Source organism: Furipterus horrens, unplaced genomic scaffold (assembly GCF_987537825.1).
Source record: "Furipterus horrens unplaced genomic scaffold, mFurHor1.1.pri manual_scaffold_3, whole genome shotgun sequence".
NCBI lineage: Eukaryota > Metazoa > Chordata > Mammalia > Chiroptera > Furipteridae > Furipterus > Furipterus horrens.
The window spans coordinates 87,959,743-87,978,665 of NW_028327173.1; the positions used below are offsets into that span (position 1 = coordinate 87,959,743).

Consider the following 18,923-nt stretch of genomic DNA (forward strand, 5'->3'; position numbering starts at 1 on the left):
AGTGCTAGGAAAGCTAGGTGCCTGGGAGTCAAGTAGAGAAAGCTGGAAACCTCCTCAGTAGTGCTTCGCTCTGGAAGGGCTTAGAAGGCGAAATAAAAGACCTTAAGTCTCATCCTTTTGGTAGTAGTACATGATTGAAGAATTTTACGTAGGAGAGAGGTGTGGCATTACTGGGGAGGGTGAGGCAAAAAGTGCCTGTTCAAAGGCAGGGATCCAGGTGACAGTGCAGGCTTAACTGATGAGAGTGGGAGCTGAAGCGGTGGCAGGAGAGGGAGATGGTGGGGCCAGATTGGAGTTAATCTTAGGAGTAAGCCAGGTTTCGTGTGCACAGGGCCCACGTTCTTGGCATGATGATATCATGGGTGTAGCAATCAGATAGTTCTGGTTGCAGCTTTCCCAGGCATAACTGATACACAGAACCTTTGGGTCTTCTTCACCACTGCACATTCTTCAGAGAGTGAGAGGTGAATTTTACAGCTCCCCCACCTCCTTTACCTTCAGTTGCCTGAACCATAAATAACCGGGATAACTTCTTTCTCGTTATGGAGGCACTTTTAAAAGAGAAGAGGCAGATCCTCTCTGAAGTAAAAGAAGTTACTTTTCTAACTTGTTTTAGAAAGTACTCTTCTGAATTACATAGGCCCCAAGCCCTACAAAACCGGGATTCATCCCTGGATGAAATGCATGTAGTAAAGATGGCTCTTATCTCTCTCGACCATTGTTCTGGGTCTCCTTGGACAGGTTTTCGCTGGCTCTGAGTCCAAGTGTGTGCCTCAGAGAGTAGATTGTTGATGAGTCTTCTGCATCGGCTGTATGACACATAGACATATGCCTCTAACTGAGTATACCTGACATGGTTTTTGTATAGCTCCCCCTCTTTGGATGTGGGCCTTTTTAGTTGATTCATTTAATTAAGGCCATTCTTCCTTATTTCATGGCTGGTTATTTCTCTGCTAGCCATTTAGGGGGCCGGGCATTGGAGTTCCTCATTAGTTGCACTTACGTTCTTAGTCAGTGTTGCCTGGAATAGTAGGAATATGGAAAAGTTAGGGAACAGAAAGGGACAGTGTCTCCTAGGACTTGCTTATACTGGTACTTACTAGCTACTGCTGACTGGTTTCCTTGACCACCATTGGTTAGGTGTACATGTCTTTATAGAAAATATCAGGAGCTTTAGGCCAGAAAGATATGCCTTCACTGATAAATACACTTAGCACTTAATGTCTTTGAATCTCAGTACCTAATCTATAAAATGAGAATAACATGTACCTATTTGGCATGGGATGAAGAGTAAATGAATTCATGCATATGATGTGCTTAGCATGCTGTCTGGTACATAGTGAGTGATCAAAAAGTGTTAGATCCTTTCTACCCTAATTTTAACCCTTGCATCTTTCAGAGGGTGTTAAAGTTGGAAATAATTTCAGATGTCATTAGCTCTTTTAATCCCCTGAAATTACACATAAACTTTTGCATTTATTTGTGAAGGAGCATTTAGGGGACATGGGAAGGGGAGTGAGCAACAGAACAAGGGAGAGTAATTGTAGTTTTCATTGATTTTCAAAGTGTTCTATGGCTTAAAAAAGTTAAGAACCACTGAGCTAGTCTAATATTCTTATTTTGCATTTGAGGAATTAGTTTCTTTTTTTTTTGTTTGTTTGTTTTTTGGTTATTCAATTACAGTTGTCCCATTTTTCCCCCATTGCTCCCGCCCCCCCCCCCCCCAGGAGGAATTAGTTTTTAATGGAGCAGTTTTAGGTCTGTGTGATAGAGAAACAAATGTGGCTATGATTTGAAGGGTACTGAACAATTCCTAACTAATGATGCTGTCTGCCTTAAGGACCTAACTGAGACAAGAGCAATTTGTTAGGTGAAGTTGCTTGCTACCTAGGAGGGCAAAATATTCATCAAATGTTTATTGAGGGAAGGGTGATGAAGGCAGGTAACATTTGTTGGAAAGTTAGATGCTTGGCAAGCAAAGATGAATAAGGCAGAGCTTCTGTCTTCAAGGAGCTAATGATCTAATGAGGGGTATAGTCATATACATAGCCCCAGAAACGTAAGTTGTCACACCAGGTAACAGGTAGATTCAGAAACAAGGTCTCTGGGAGTCAGGAAAGATAGCCCAGATAAGTTACCCTGAAGATGTGTTACTTTACCTTGATCTTGAAAAATGCTTAGGACTTTGCCAAGAGAAGATATAGGGCCTTTTATGCAGAGATGAAGCATGTTCCAAGATACACACTTCTAAAAGATCTGGAATGTTTAAGGACAGAAAATTTTTATGTGAATAGGGTAGCGTGTGTGTGTGTGTGTGTGTGTGTGTGTGTGTGTGGTAGTGAATCCAGAGGAACCTGGAGTGTGATGGGTGTTGTTTGTACAGTTAAGGAGTGTGGGCTTGGCTTGATACTATGATTATTGCAGCCAGTAGGGATTTCTTTGGGAGGGCGAGGGATTGGCAGAGTAGAAGAAGGCAGCCTGTTCATTTACCATGTAAATTTATTTTCTGGGTAACTCACTTGAGGAGATAGGTGTGCATGTGTATCCTCCCACTCTCTGCTTTTGCTTCCTTTTTTTTTTTTTTTTTTTTAATATCCTTTTAGTTTTTAATGGTAATAGAAATATATGTTCTTTTTCTTCCTTCTTAAAAAAAGTATAGTATACTTTTTAAAAAAAACTATTATTATGTTGCACCTTTTTTTCTTTTCACTTACAGTGTATTTTAGAGCTCTTTGTATGTTGGAGAGCATACTCATTCATATTCAGTGCCTGGCTTTTCCATTCTGTGTATGAGCCATAATGTATTTAAGTAGTGCTGAATTGATGGACATTTTCTGTTGTTTGTAATCTTTTGCTGTTGAAAACAATGTTTGAGTGTATAGCTGTACACACATGTCACATTTTGTATGGAAGTATCTCTATGGAATTTGTTTCTTGAAGTGGAATTGCTAGGTCAAAGAGTATATGTGTTTGTGATTTTTATAGACATGCCTATCAGCTAGACCTGGTAGATAACCATGTCCTACTTATTTCCATTCCTATCTGTGAGTGTGAGAGAGCTTGTTTCCTTACATCCTGCCAACATTTGATCAACATTTGTGTGTTTGCTTATCTGGCAAATTAAACTGGTATTTCTTTTATATTATATTTTCTTTTATTATTATTTATTATTTATTTTTATAAATTTTATTTCTTTTATTTGTATTTTTATGTGGTTTAGAGACATTTTTATTTCCTCTTCTACGAAATGATTGTGGCTGTGTTCTAATAAAACGGTATTTATGGACATTGAAAATTTTATATAATTTTCATGCGTCATGAAACAGTATTCTTCTTTTAACATTTCTCAACCATTTAAACATGCAAAACTCATTTTGAGCCTGCAGGCTGTATACTAACAGTGGCAGTGTGGGCTGGATTTGGCTTGCAGACTATAATATGTTGATTCCTGTTTTAGGCAAGAGGAATAGCATGTTCAAAGGTCAAGAGCAAGAGAAAACACACTGGCACTTCTGTAATAATATCCCTTGTTTAGCTGGTCTCCTTGCATCCAGGGTCTCCAATTTATCCTACATGCAATCACTACATAGGTCTTCTTGGGCCATCTCTTCCATTTAGTCTGTGCTGTGCTCTTCTTAGTAACTTTAAGTGATTCTCTATGAAAGTGATTGAGATCCTCCCCTCATTATCTGCTTTGTTTGCTGCAACTTCCCTTTAGGACAGTTTTGGGAAAAATTCTGCTCCGCTGACAGTAACATAGTATTTTAGATATGATTGGAGTGCTATAAAAGCTTCAGGGCTTCCTAGGTCACTGCAGATTCCTATCAAGGTCTATCTGGAAAAAGTCCATCCATTGTTAATATAACAGAACAGTTTGTGCAGCATCAATGTAACCTGAATGCACATGTGTGAACAATGATGACTTCACTGTACTACTAGTCAGTGGGGGTGGTAGATGCCTTTGAGTGAGCATGTGTACTCTGTGGCCATCACTTCAAAATGACTCAGCAAGTAGAGCAATGAATCTGCATCACATTTTGTGTTAAGCTTGAACATTCCTCCTTGGAAACTATTTGGATGATTGAGAAGACTTTTGGGGACAATGCAATGAATGCAGCTCCAATAAAAGTGTGGCACAAATGCTTCAAAGATGGTCAAGAATTTGTTGAAAGTGATCCATATTCTGGAAGGCCTGCAATAGCAGAACAGCTGAGAGTGTTGAACATGTTTGGGATGCAGTCAACAAAGATCTGTATGAGCTCCCAAGGTGCCTGTACTGAAGGGGACTGAGGCATCATTGTCTATGTACAATGTTTCTTGTATGTTGTATCTTCAGTAAATGTCTTTATTTTCCATAGTACATGAATGGATACTTTCTGGACAGACCTCCAGCATACAGAGTTTGCTTTCATTCTGAGCTTTCTGTATATTTCCTGAAAAAAGGACTTTTGGATTAATTTACATATAAAAGTCTTATATTTTCATCTCATTTTTATCCTGCTACTTCAGGTAGAGAGAAATAAATGAAAAAGTCTTCAAATGTTGACTTTTAAGACTTTATTACCACAGACAGCTTCATTGTACTTGTGGAAATCTAGTGTGCTTTGAAGGAATTAATCTAGCCTTGCTTGCAATCTGTGTATGTTTACAAAGAATGAATGAACATTGTATTACGTTTTATGAAAATTCAATTATTTCTGCCTTCAGGAAACATGTTCTGCTTAGTATTTAATTCTCAAGTAAGTCACTATGATGGTTTTTGAACTGTCGTAAGAATTTAGAATTTTGAACTCACTGCTTACTTTCAAAATCCATGGGGATGTGGCTAGTTGAGACTTTTCATCATTACAGCCCTGACCCTGTATTTGGGGTTATGGGCAACATTTGTCTCTTTGGTATAGAGCTAATATGAGCTATTCCTGCTGGATTTTTCTTAGAATTACATGGTGCTCTGCATGATTAATATTTTATTTTGTACTCTACTATATATAGATTCTCTTTGGAATCTGTATGATAGTTACTCAACTTACCCTTTTCTTCCACAAGACTCTAATCTTTAGGGTAAGAGCCATATTTAATTCATATTTGCTAGTGGTTGCAATATTAAAAATCACTGAAGAAATGATGAATAAGGTTTTCAGCAGGCAGAGATGGAGTGGGGTGTACTGTGGCCAGGGGTACAATTTGAATCAGGCTGAGTGCGTTGTTGCTTGGAATCTTTGAGGAGGAAGGTGTAAGGTGGATGCAGCACAGGGCTAGGAGTTGAGAATGAATTGGAAAGGTAGATTGGGGCCTAGATCAGGAGACACAGAAGGGGTTAGGAATGGGAAACCACTGGGAGTTCTAAACAGAAGTCATGTTTAGATCATTGTGCCATAACAGGTTCTTGCTGACCTGGCCTTTTCCTGCCCCTCTAGCTTTCTCTCTCAGTCTTGTCTGTAGATACTCCATGCTCTGAGGAGCTCATGACTGTCCCATACATCCCGTGTCCAGTGTTTTCCGACAGGGCACTAGGCATTCCTAGCACTCGCTTGTCAGAGTGCACTCTAGTTTGTGTATTGCTCTGCCTCCCTGCTATTCATGAGCTGTTAAATGAGAGATCATGTTGCTCCATTTCTTTGTCACCAGTGCTTCACGTATGCCTAATCTTTAGTAGGTACTCAGTAGATATTTATTGAATGTACAGAGGGGTGAATGCATTCTGTACTGAAATGGGCAGAGTTGGGAAGTAGTGAGATTAGCCAGGAGCATCATACAATAGCCTAGGAGAGGTATGTTGCAAGAGTGAATTATATCTGTGACAGTAGAAATTCAAGAGAGGAAATGGATTCTGGAGACCTAAGGAAGTAAAGCGGACAGTGGGCCACAGATGAAATGGGTGTTGTGAAGAGCCAAGGGGAGCAGGAAAGCAAAGAAAGATAGGGCACCTGAAATGCACATCATCATCTCACCTCTAAATGTTTTATTGGGAGGTTAGAAAGCCATTCTCTGTAGATCTGATTGATTTTCAGTTTAACTGAGGATTAATTCCTTTGATTTGAAAAATTATTATTCAAAGTTGCACAGCAGAGTGAATCATAGAGCACTAATGCATACTTTGCTTAATTATTTAACTTATTTAGATTTAATCAGAACACAATTCTACAAAGGCTATGAGATAGCAACATCTATAGATATAGATTTATCGAGATAAAACAATAATCATGCGGCAAAAAGTAAAGAAAAAATAGAATTAGGAAAATAATAGAGCCGGGTTAAGGTTGCAACGAAGCAATACACATTTATCTCAGTTGCTATAAGGTGACATAGATTTGTCTCTAGATGCCTAATGGTAAAAGGAAAGAGGGAAATATATACGGTTTACAGTATCTGCAAAGTAAAAATATTCCCATTTTTTTGCACCCTCCCTAATCTGTGAAGGAGAGTATCTTTAAAACAATTGAATTTCATAATACTCTTTTTTACATCCCTTAGTCTTTTACTAGTGTGGTAGGATTTGATTTGCTCTTTATGTGCTTAATATGTAATGAAGTTAACTCTGAAAGATCTCTATAACGCAAATGCACAGATTATTTCCAAACCCTGTTTTCTTTTACTGATTGCTTCCTTGATGAGTCAATACTTGCAAGCTCCTGGGTGTATGGCATGTTGCCAGATGACTTAATGGTACAAAAGTTATGTAGGCATTTCTTAAGGAACTCACGGTCCTAATGGGCAATCTAGATATAAACACATGGAAAGTGTGTTACATGCAAGAGTAGAATAAGATGACCATCTAGGAGAGAGAGCAAAGCAATACCTGATCCACTGCTATATACATGCTGAGGCATTACAGATGTCTGCGAATTCAGAAGATGGAGAGACATGGCCAGGGGAGGTTTGAGAAAGGGAATGATTTTTTTTTTTTTAATATTTTATTTTTAGAGAGGGGAAGGGAGGAAGAGAGGGAGAGAAACATCGATGTGTGAGAGAAACATTGATTGGTTGCCTCTTGCACGCTCCCAACCTGGGACCTAGCCCAGGCACGTGCCTGTCTGGGAATCGAACTGATGACCTTTTGGTTTGCAGAACAATGCCCAACACACTGATCCACACCAGTCAGGGCAGGAATGATTTTATTTTATTTTATTTATTATTTTTTAAAAATATGCTTTATGATTATGCTGTTACAGTTGTGCCAATTTTTTTTCCCTTTGTTCCCCTCCACCCAGTCATCCCCTCTCTTCAGTTGTCCCCCCCTCTTAGTCCATGCCCATTGGTTGTGCATATAGTTCTTCTCAACATCTTCCTGTCTACTCCACTCCCTCCTACTAGGCTTCTTAATTTCTGCACCATCTTCCTCCCTTTCCCCCCCTTCCCCCTCCCCGCTGACCTCTCCCCAGTATGTTCCCCATACCTATAATTCTTTTCCCACTCTTGTTGCCTACTTAGTTTGCCTTTGTTTCGGTTCCCTAGCTTCTGTTGTTGGTTTTTGTGATACAGTTTTGATTTTATCGTTCATGGTTTTGATCCTGTTTCTTCTAAACAAGTCCCTTTAACATTTTATATAAGAGTGGTTTGGATCTGATGAACTCCTTCAGTTTTACTTTGTCCTGGAAGCACCTTCTCTGCCCTTCTATTCTGAATGACAGCTTCGCTGGATAGAGTAATTTTTGTTATAGGTTTTTGCTTTTCATTACTTTTGACTATTTCTTGTCAGTCCCTTCTTGCCTGCAGAGTTTCTATTGAGAAATCAGCTGATAGTCTTATTGGGACCCCTTTGTACGTAATTCTCTTCTTCTCTCTTGCTGCTTTTAAGATTTCTCTTTTCATCCTTAATTTTTGAAATTTTGATTATAATGTGTCTTGGTGTGGTTCTCTCTGGGTCCAGTTGTTTTGGAACTCTCTGTGCTTCCTGGACCTGTAAGTCTATTTCCTTCCCCAAGTTAGGGAAGTTCTGCTTCATTATTTTTTCACATAAGTTTTCAATTTCTAGTTGTTCTTCTTCACCTTCTGGCAACCCTATGATTTGGATATTGGCCCACTTATAGTGTCGCATAGGTTTCGGTTTCTCTTCTCATTTTCCTCCCTTTTTGTTTCCTCTTTCTGCAGTGATTGACTGTTTGTTCCTTCCCTATGTTCCGATTTGTTGATTTGATCCCTGGTTTTCTTTCCCTCACCACTTATTTTACCTGTGTTTTCATTAATTTCAGCAGGACTAGCCTTCATTCCTTTCCCATCTTGTTTAAGATCTGCTGTTAGGTCTGTAAGCATTCTTATAACCAAAGCTCTGAACTGTGCCTCAGAAAGATTTCCTATCTGCTGATCTGTTAGATCAGATATTTGCTCTCTGGTCAGCTGTGTGATTGGGATCTCTATCATGATCTGTGCCATCCTGACAGTTTTGTGTTTACCTTTGCTTCCTGGGCGGGGCTGTCATACCTCCTATGCTATAGGGGGCAGAGCCCTGTGCATTCGTCACAACTGGGTGACCCATCTCACCACACTGTGGCATTTTGTGGGTTGGGGTGGGGTTTCAAGATGGATTCTTGCCGGTTTATTCTCCACTGAGAGACCGAGAGCTTCTTCCTCTGTCCCCACTCCCTCTGGCCCTCACAGTCCGAGGCAATGGGGATCTACCTTCCCCAGCATTGGAATCGCGAGCTGAAAGGTTTGGTCTGCAGCCAGGGGTGCTCCCCAGGTGTTTCTTGCCTCTTTTTAAATATGGATGTCTGTGCTTACCACCATCCCACTACTGTCGCCGCTGCTGCTGCCACCAGCACAGCTTGACCTCTCTGCCCCAGCTTCGCCCCTTCTACCCGTCTGAATGAGCACCACTTGTTTATAACGTCATATGTTGGATTTCCATGTAGCTTTATTTTCTGGAACTTCTGGTTATTTCTGGTTTTGCAGTTAATAAATTTCTTCCTAGTTGTGGAGTGAGATGGAGCGTGTCAGTCTAGGCCTCCATCTTTGCTGGAAGTCTGATTTTACTTTTTAATGATAGCCTTAAATATATTTTATTATGACTTTATAGACTAAGTTGGAAATGAAGTTAGTATTTGATTCTTTAAACAAATTTTGAATTTTAGTAGTCTTTAGAAACATCATGTTCCTTTTTTTTCCTTCAAGGAAAGCCTAGTAATTTTATGAGTACCATTTTAGGTTACTAATTATGTCCTTCATTCCGTGGAGCCATGGTCATTCTTTTCTGCTGTGACTCTTTAAATGCTGAACTGACAATCCTTATGTCCTAATTTATATTATTTTATTGCAAGTGTTCTGTACTGTACTGAAAAATAAACTTGTTTTTTAAGGGATAAGCTTTTAACAGTCAAATCTCTGTCATTATAACTTCTTTGTAATCTTTGGATTCTCAATGCTCTGAGGGCAAAGTCTAAAACATATCATTGATATGCCCTTCGAGATAGTGTCTTTTCTCTCTCTAGTCCTAACTTCCTCTCTAGCGACACCAAGCCCCTGTCCACCTGGCACTCAGCATTTCTGTTCTTCCTCCTGCTCAGGCCTTGCAAATACTCTTCCTTCTGCTGGGACTGCCCTGGTCGGGCAGAGGACCCGTGAGACACTGGTTTAGCACCTACACAGCTCCTATGGCTCTCATCACCATTGCAATTAACTGATGGTAACTGTGTCTATATTTCAATATCTCTTATTCTAGCCCCCTTTCCCAAGACTGTAAGTGCCATGAGGACAAGGACCCTGTTGGTTTTTCACAGCTGACTCCCAGCATGTAGCAGTGTCTGTTGCAGAGCTAATGATCACAAATACCTATTTTTGAACAATAGTGTCGTTGTGAGCTTCCCTTCTCTTGCCTTCATTCTCGATTATTACTCATTTGCTATTTGTTTCTTGCCCTACAGATGGTTACCAAGCACCTTTTTGATTTTAAGTATTTGCAGCAAGTTCCAAAAAGCCACTTCTAAGATGACACAAGCCTCTACTTATTGCCTTTCAAAATATATACATTTTAGTGCCAAGGGAAGATTTTTGAAGCTTGGGTATGTGTTAGTCTCTAGGGAGCCTGTGGGACGGCCAGATTGTGGGAGTGTTAGTCAAGTAATGCCTGATATAGTTTACTGAGCAATTTCAAAGCAGAGTAATGGCAGCAATCTCAGAAATTCTAAGCAGCAACGTTGTAAAAACACAGAGAGTGTGTTACTTTCATTTCATTGACCTGAAATCAGGATGTTTCCCCTATTCTGCTCCCAACTGGTTTTTATTACCTTAATATTCTGTGTTATGGAGGGTCTTAACATTTTCAAGATGAAATTCTTTGGAGATCTATAAAGTGCGGGTTTCCAATTTCATTGCACTTAATTAAAGGGTACTAAAAAATGCAAAAAAAACCTAACCCCAAAACACAACAAGCATAATGTGGGATGGTAAAAAGAGCTTTATATTCAGCATCAGGTGACCTGGATAATAGTTGTGGTTTTACAACTCATTGATTCAACTTCATGGCTGGACTATGCATAATTAGTTGCAGGGAATCCTCTGACCAATCTCCCAGTCTTTGTTTCCTCAACTATAAAATGAAGAGATTAAAGACAATATTTAAAATTGTTTGTAGTCCCAATTTATACTTGCATACAATTCATCATTTTGTTCATTCATTTAACAAATACTTATTGCATACCTACCATGTGCCAACTACTCCTCTAGGTCCTTGAGATACAGCAGATTGTAAACCAATGAACCCCTTGCCCTGCTGAAGCTTGTGTTCTTGGGGCATTTGAGGAGTTTAATGTTTACTCAGTATCTTTTTTTACAGTTCTGTAGGAGTAAAGGGGTGTGGCTAGAGGACATGGTCAGTAAAGAGAGGGTATTTCTCATAGTGCCTGAAGGGTCAGCAGGGAGGATAGAATATCCCTCATCCCTGTCTGTTTTTATTTATCCCCACTTCCTGGCAAATGTACCACCTCACAACAAGGAGGAAAGGGAGTCTGAGGGTAGCCCTCTTGCCTTGGTCTTATGTTACAGAAAATTTCCCAGGACCCAGAGACCAAACAGAGGCTGACAACTCTATCATTAAATTAAGAGTCTATTAAAGGAACTTCCTTACAAGGCACATCTTGGGTGGTGGCAATATGATATGGATATCCTCCATGCTGTGTGGCAGGTGCTAAGGAGTTACACAGAACAGAGCAGGATGGATGGGAGTACTGGGATGTGACCCCACCTCTACCCTCCACCCCCCATTGGGGGAAATGCTTTGGATGCTTGTCTTGGGCAGGGCAATGGCCTGGTCCAAGAATCAACCTGTCTGGGGCATAGGGAAGGGGTCCATCAGACAATTCAGAAGGGATTTTTTTGGGAAACAGTCTCTGTTCTGGCCAGGATCTAGCTAGCTGCTCTTGCAGTGGTCAGGTCATGGATTAGTCTCTTCTGCACACCTTAGTGAGAGAGAGCCTTTCCAGCTATTAGATTTAGTTTCCAGTTGTGACACTTCAAATACTCAGTGAGCCTTTACTGTCTGCAAGGCAAAGTAAAAACACCTGCTCTTCCCGCAAGGCTTTGAACCACCCTCCTCACCTTTACCTACATGTGCCCTGGGCAGTGGGCATGTGGGCACTCAGTGTCCCCTAGCACTCAAGGTGCCTGCTCTTTCATCTCTAGGCCACTGTGCAGTTTGCTTAGCTCACAGCACAGTCTCACCATCTCTGCTAGACAGTGTCACCCCCACAGACAGGCATGCTGTGGAATGGCAGTGCTGTCATAGCCTGCTTGACTCCTTTCACAGGACACTTGACCACTGCTTAACACAATGCCAGCACAGACCAGAGCCACAGAAGTTGTTGAGTAGACTGTTGCCATGTTCTTCTGTGATATTTTTCATAGTTTACCTTTTGGTATGATTACTTAAGCATCTTTTTAATGTAGATCTGAGCTCCTTGAGAGCAAGGCCTTTGTTTTATTTATTTATTTAATCCTCTGAAGCACCTGGATCCTGGCTCAGTAAATATTTAATAACCTGAAATAAACAGAATTGAATTATTGGGTCGTTGAATTTGAGAGGTGGAAATAGGCATATGGTTTTCATTCCTGTTTCTCTGAGGGGAAACTGAGTCAAAGAAAAAATAACCCATAAGTCGTTGTCTCATCCACGGCTAAAAATTGGGGGATGTAGCTCAGAGATCAGAAATTGATCAGTAAAAGAGCATTATAATTTTGAAAAGCTTCCAGCTCTCTCCTTTAATTTAGAAGTGTTTTGTACGTTTCACACTCAGATCTGTTATACAAATTATGCTTTGTTTGCTGAAAAGGCTCCTGAAAAAGAAGGGGTTTGCTTTGACATCAGCCATGTCCCTGACTTAAGGTGGAGATGGGACATGTATCACTCCGGCATGGCTCCCCATGGCTGTTGTGGGTCCTTTGCCCATCACTCTCCTGTACAGGCCACAATCAGCTCCAGGGCACAGCTTATGTGTCTTCTCCTGCCTCCAATGCCCCTTGCTCCCTTCCTTTTGGCTCCTGACTCTGCCTTCTGCTCTTCAGGGTCTGTCTAGGCTTAGTCCTTTGTAATCATTTAGAGTGAGGGCTGTCCCCCGGCTGGTTATGCAGTCTTGGCTTGGCAGGAAAGGGGTTTGGGCTAAACACCTGACTCCCTGCCTTGGCTAGGAATGCAAGAAACCTGGCTGGTAAAGCTGGCCTTCCTGCCCAGGGCCATGGAGCACTGCTCTCTAGGAAGGGGAGCATTCTGCAGCTCCTTAGCCTGCCAGACCCTCCGTAGTCTAAACTGGCACATGGATTCACAAATGGAAAGAACTAGAGAAGATCTGGATTTCCCCTCTATCCCAAATAACTGCTAATAATAATGAATTATTAGTAGCAAAAAGTCAGGATCTTGTTTTTCACAAAGAGACCAGATCCATGAGCCCTGGATAGTTATGTAACCCAACCAGTACTCATGGATATTGCTGAGGTCGGCCCTTTCACCCAGAAGCCTGCTCAGTGAGGACAGTTTTATTGTTTCTTAGAGCTAGTCAACATGTCTGTTGTTTCTTATTCGTAAGAATGGCAGGGAGTAAAGGATTATTTATTTCCCTTGATATTTTTCATTTCAAGAATCAACACGGGCAGATTTATAGTGTTCACAACATGCTGGTAGCAATTTGATTGCAGTAAGAATGAAATTTCAGTCAGGCAAGTGCAAATTTATTTGTTGTGGTGAGAGGGGCCATACTTGTATAAATGGTACAGCTGTACCCTGAAGATGACTTATCAGAGGTGCTGGTGGTAGTTTTTATTCTTCGTTTGTTCTTAGATGTCTGAGGTTAAAAATTAAGGAATGAAATATATTAATTTGACTAAGTGCAATATTTCAGTTGGATGTGTTGCTTTGTAAACTTTTGCGTTAACTCACCACACATCATGTTTAACAGAACTGGTGGACTATTGTCCATGTGGACAGCAAGGAGGGAAGTGTGACTGGCTGAGCGGTCCATGGGTCTGTTTCTTATACCCACACTATTTAAAAGAAAAACAAAATAGTTTTATATATTTCTGGAACTCATGACTGTTGGAATACTTTAGAAGCAAATTTGAATTTAGGCGACCTATTTTACCTTCAGGTCAAAATGTTGGTATTTTTGCAACTGTTTAAGGCAGAGACAGTTGTTTGTGATTACCTCAGACTTATTTCAGGTATTTTATTTATCTCAGAAAACCAATATATGATTGTTGTATTTGAACCCCGGTATACTGAAATGTTGCTTTAGTATCTGATCTTCTATTACTTTAGCTACAATTTTATTTGTGTTTTTTGTTACAGGTGAAGTATTGTCTAGTTGTGTACCTGAGACCTGTATAATTTTATTAAAACAGATTTGTGTTTTTCCCCTCTTTTGAGCCCCTGGATTACAGTGACCCAGCCAGCTTTCTAGACAAGAGTGGGAAAAGCTCCCAGGTGTGTGCTGCCCATGCTGGTGTGCCCAGAGTAAAGGGACATCCGTCTGTACCCAGAGTGCCTTGGCCTCCAAATGATAGGAGCATACATGCCACTTCCTTTTCTTTCCTTATTCTTTCTTTCTTTCTTTTTTTTTTTTTTTGAAAATTCTTTTCATTAAAGTTTATTCACCTCATAATTTAAGGAGTCAAATGGTTCTACAGGTTTTAGTACAAACCCCAGCAACCCCGCCATGTGCCTTTCCTTGACTCCTCTTCTCCACATTCCCACTTCCTTCTTCCTGGAGGCAGCTAGTTTCAACTCTTAGAGCTGATCCTTGGACATAACTCTGTATCCCTAAGTACCATGCTCATATTGCTGCTTCTTGATATCTTTCCATTTAAAACATTCTCTTTTAACTATGCAACATGAAATATGAGGATTTAGCCATTTCTTCTTCACCCTAACATTAAAAGAGGTGCCCTTCTCATCTCCTAACTTATGTACAGTTAGAGTATAATTTGGGATAGGTTAGTAATCTGCATTGGGTTATTGTGACTATTTATTATAAATGTTATTTATCTACAGGTGAAATATTTAGTAAACTATGATTACCTTCTCTATCCTATAAAGCTTCTTATTTAGTTTTTTTTGTTTGCTTACTCCTCCCTAATTCAACAGCATATTCTTAAAATAGTCAGAACCTACTCTTAATATATTCACATACATCTGTTTTTCTTCCATTTCTTCTTTTGGGGATGTCTTTCTTAGAGTCGTCTGGGCAGGTTGATTTTTACACTTGGCACTAGGCAGTTATCTTGCTATCTCTCTTTGCCATACTCTTGGACATGCCCATCACCTCTCGATTGTATGGGTTATGCTGTTTCCTGTGTCTTCCTGTGTATCATATTACTTAGGGGTTCAGTGGGAGGAGAGAAAACCTATACCAGCTATTTTAAACAAAAAGGGATTTAAAATAGAGATTAGGTGCCTTTCTAATTATTGGAAGTGCTGGAGGAGTGAGCTTGAGGCTGAGCCCCTAGGAATGTCCCAGAACCACACAGCTGCCCTGACCTGTCAAAGGCATTGCATCCTCTGCCACATTATGGTGTGAAGGATTCCAGAGGCCACCACTGGGATTGCTCACTTCAAGAACCTTCTACTGAAGCTATAGTAAAAGAATCGAACCTGTTGAAGTCAGTGACTCTTGATACCCATATAGGTGATGGCAACTAGGCACTATCCGCTTAACAGAAAAACCCAGTAGTTCCTCTGCCATGCAGACTAGCAAAGAAAGTCCAGGCTGCAGAAGGATGGCCTCCAGTTCCATATTCCAGATCTTATTGGAGTGTGTCTAGTTGGAGGAACTTAATTTACTTAAAGAACTCAGTAGCAAGGAGGGCCAGGAAGTATAGTGGTTTAGCTTTACAGCTTCTGCCATACAGAAAGATACATAGAAGTGGATATGAACGCTGAGTGCCATTCCACCATACATACCACACCGGGCTTCAGTTGTGTGTATGTGCGTGTGTGTGTTTGTATACTATCTTGTTTTGATGAACTTTATCCTCCAATGTCTTTCTGAGAAAGCATACATTGGAAGCAATTTCCCCGAATTCTTGCATGTCTGAAAGTCATTTACTCTGTCCTTCTATTATGTATAGTAATCTCTTTAGAGTATAACATTTTTACAAAAACCATTTTCTTTTTTATTGTATATTTTTCCATTACCATTTAGTCTCCTTGTATAACCCCCTGCTCCACCACAGTCACCACACTGTTGTAAATGTCCATGAGTTCTTTTTCTTCTTTGCTTAATATTTCCACCCTTTACCCTCCCTGCTTCTTAGTTATTATCCTGCTCTCTCTGTGTGAGTCTGTCTGTATTTTGCTTGTTAGTTCAGTTTGTTCATTAGATTCCACATATGAGTGAAATCATATGGTATTTGTCTTTCTCTGACTGGCTTATTTCACTTAGCATAATGTTCTCCAGGTCCATCTATACTGTTGCAAAGGGTATAAAATCTTCTTCTTTTTCTTCTTTGTCTTCTTCTTTTTAATGGCTGAGTAGTAGGCCATTGTGTAAATGTCCCATAGTTGTTTTAACCACTCATCTACTGATGTACATGGACTGCTTCCATATTTGGCGATTGTAAATAACACTGCAGTGAACACAGGGGTGCTTATGTTCTTTCAAATTATTGTTTTGGGTTCCTTCAGATTTACTTCCAGAAATGGGATTGCTGTGTCAAAAGGTGGATCAATATTTAATTTTTTAAGGTAACTCCATACTGCTTTCCACAGTGGCTGCACCAGTCTGCATTCCCACCAACAGTGCAAAAGGGTTCCCCTTTTCTCCACATCCTCGCCAGCACATGTTATTTGTTGATTTATTGATGACAGCCATTCTAACAGGTGTGAGATGATATCTCATTGTGGTTTTACTTTGCATTTCTCTGATGATTAGTGATGTTGAGCATCTTTTAATATGTATATTGGCCATTTGTATATCCTCTTTGGAGAAGTGTCTATTCAGGTCCTTTGTCCATTTTTTTTTTAATTTATTTATTTGTTTGTTTTTACTTATTTATTTTTAGAGAGAGGGGAAAGGAGAGAGGGAGAGAAACATCAATATGTGGTTGCCTCTCACTTGCGCCCCCAACTAGGGACGTGACGTTCTACCTAGTCATGTGCCCTGACTGGGAATCGAACCAGCGACACTTGGCTCACATTTGTCCATTTTTTAATGGGGAAAATAATTTACTTTTAGGTGTTGAATATTGTTTAATAGATTTCACTGTTCCTGTTTAGAATTTTGAAAACATTATAATTTCTGATCATATGTTTGTGACCATTTTTTCTCTTTGGGACTTCATATTTTTTAAAGTATCATTGTGAAATAATTTGCATAACAAAAGTTACCCACTGTAAATATGAAATCAAGCATTGTTTAGTAAATTTATTAATTCTGCAAACATTATCAATCTTACGCCTCTAGCCCTAGCCAACCACTGTTGTACTTTCTGGCTCTATAAGTCTTTCTTTTCTAGACATCGTAAATAAGTGTTCCTTTGCATGTGGCTTCTTTCACTCAGCACACATGTTTTGCAGTTCATACTATTAGCATGTCACTGTAGTTCCTTGCTTTTGTTTAATAGTATTGTATATATTTTGTTTATCCATTCACTAGTTGATAGGTATTTATATTATTTTCAGTTTGGGGCTATTATGAATAATGCTGCTATGAACTTCCACTCACAAGTTTGTAATGAAATGATTTCATTTCTCTTTGGTAGATACCTAGGAGTAGAATTGCTGGGTTGTATGTAAATTTATGATTAACTTTTGAAGACACTGCCTAACTGTTTTCCAAAGCGACTGTACAATTTTACATCCCCAACAGCAATATACCAGCATTTTACTTTTTGTTTTCATCCTCACCAATACCTTGTACTTGTCTGCCTTTTTAATAACAGTTATTTCAGTGGGTGTATAGAAGAATTTCATTATAGGTTTAATTTGTATTTTTCTCATGAATAATGATGTTTAGCATCTTTAAATGTGTTTATTAGCCATTTGTATTTCTTCTCTGGTGAAATGTTATTCAAATGTCTTGCCTATTTTTAATTCAGTTGTCTTATTATTTAGTTGTAAAATTCCTTTTTAAAGTATATTTTATTAATTTTGTTATTAGACTTGTTCCAATTTTTCCCCCTTTCCCCTCTCCACTGGGTAACCCTCTTCCCTCCATCAACCCCCCACCTTAGTTTATGTTCATGGGTCATGCATATTAAGTTCTTTAGCTTCTCCATTTCCTGTACTATTTTTAACATCCCCCTGTCTCTTTTGTGCCTACCACTAGGGAACACAATTTCCGTTGAGTTACATCTGACACTTGTTTTTGACTAACTTTTGGCATCTGAATCCAAAAATGACCCGAGTTTTTCTCTATCACGTCAACTTTTTAAGGTAAAGGATACCATCCCTTTGTCCCAAAAATCATACAAAATGTACAGACAAAGGAAAATAAAGAAAAAACTAGAGGTCATTTCAAAGAGAGTTTATGGGACCAAAACCAGGAGCTCTTAATGCTGTGACCTGAGATGGAAGTTCTCCATAGGATGTAATAGACACTCAATAGTACTATGTTTTCCTGAGGAGCTATAAGATTAAACTACTCATATCAGTGATTGGTGTGTGGGAAAGTAAATAAAATAATTGTTCTACAAAAGAAGAAAAAAAGAAAAAATTACCTGAATATACTGTTTATTTAGAGTTTTTTTTTTTTTTCATATAAAGGCTATCATTACTGTAAGTCAAATTGTGTGCAAGTAGTAAAGTTCTGTTACCAAACATACATATTAAGGTATTTTATCTTTTCAAACGACAGGCTAGGAAATGTCAAAATGAGATACTTGAAACAGTCTCCTTCAGTTGGCAAAGCTTTAATAAATTGCTTCATGAGACCCAGTTTTATGTGCAGAGGTGGGAATAGAATGTTCTTTCTGTCGACAAGTGGCTCATGTAGAATGTTTGAATCACCAGGTTTGAGGTCAGATCTTGGAGGCCAGTTCGAGTCCACCCAATGCTTCTGAGCTCTGCTGTCCTACATACACAGAAAACAGGGATACTTGGTGTATTCGTGTTGCTGACCAAGAAGGAAGCAGACCATTTTAAGGTCAACACAGTTGATCCAATTGTGCTTGTGATATTGCAACAGATCAGTGACTCTCTTTATTGCTTCATATTTTTCATGAAAACAAACTGAATGGCCAATTGGGACTGCACCAAATAAATTGCAATTGTGCAGGAGGACATACTTCAAGGTCCGCTTTGAGCTGTCGATGAACAGTCACCATTCAGTTGCATCATAGATTGTAATTCCCAATTCCTCCATTAAACCATGTATGCTATGGCAATACACAAAGCCACCATCACTTCGAAAGTACTGCAGAAATGCACTTTCTCTTGGTCAAAAGTGGGATACTTTCGCTCCTTTTTCAAGCAAGTTTTTCTCGTGCAGTCTTGATGCTAGGAG

General features: G+C 39.6%; 1 protein-coding gene and 1 non-coding gene across 11 annotated transcripts in view; both read left to right on the forward strand.

The window, feature by feature from the left end:
- FARS2 (phenylalanyl-tRNA synthetase 2, mitochondrial) overlaps positions 1–18,923 on the forward strand; it is a 582,942-nt gene that overhangs the window by 230,332 nt on the left and 333,687 nt on the right. The gene's annotated exons all lie outside the window — the stretch shown is intronic.
- LOC150015463 (small nucleolar RNA SNORA25) lies at positions 17,928–18,054 on the forward strand. The gene has a single exon (XR_016510341.1). It is a non-coding gene; the product is annotated as a small nucleolar RNA SNORA25 (small nucleolar RNA).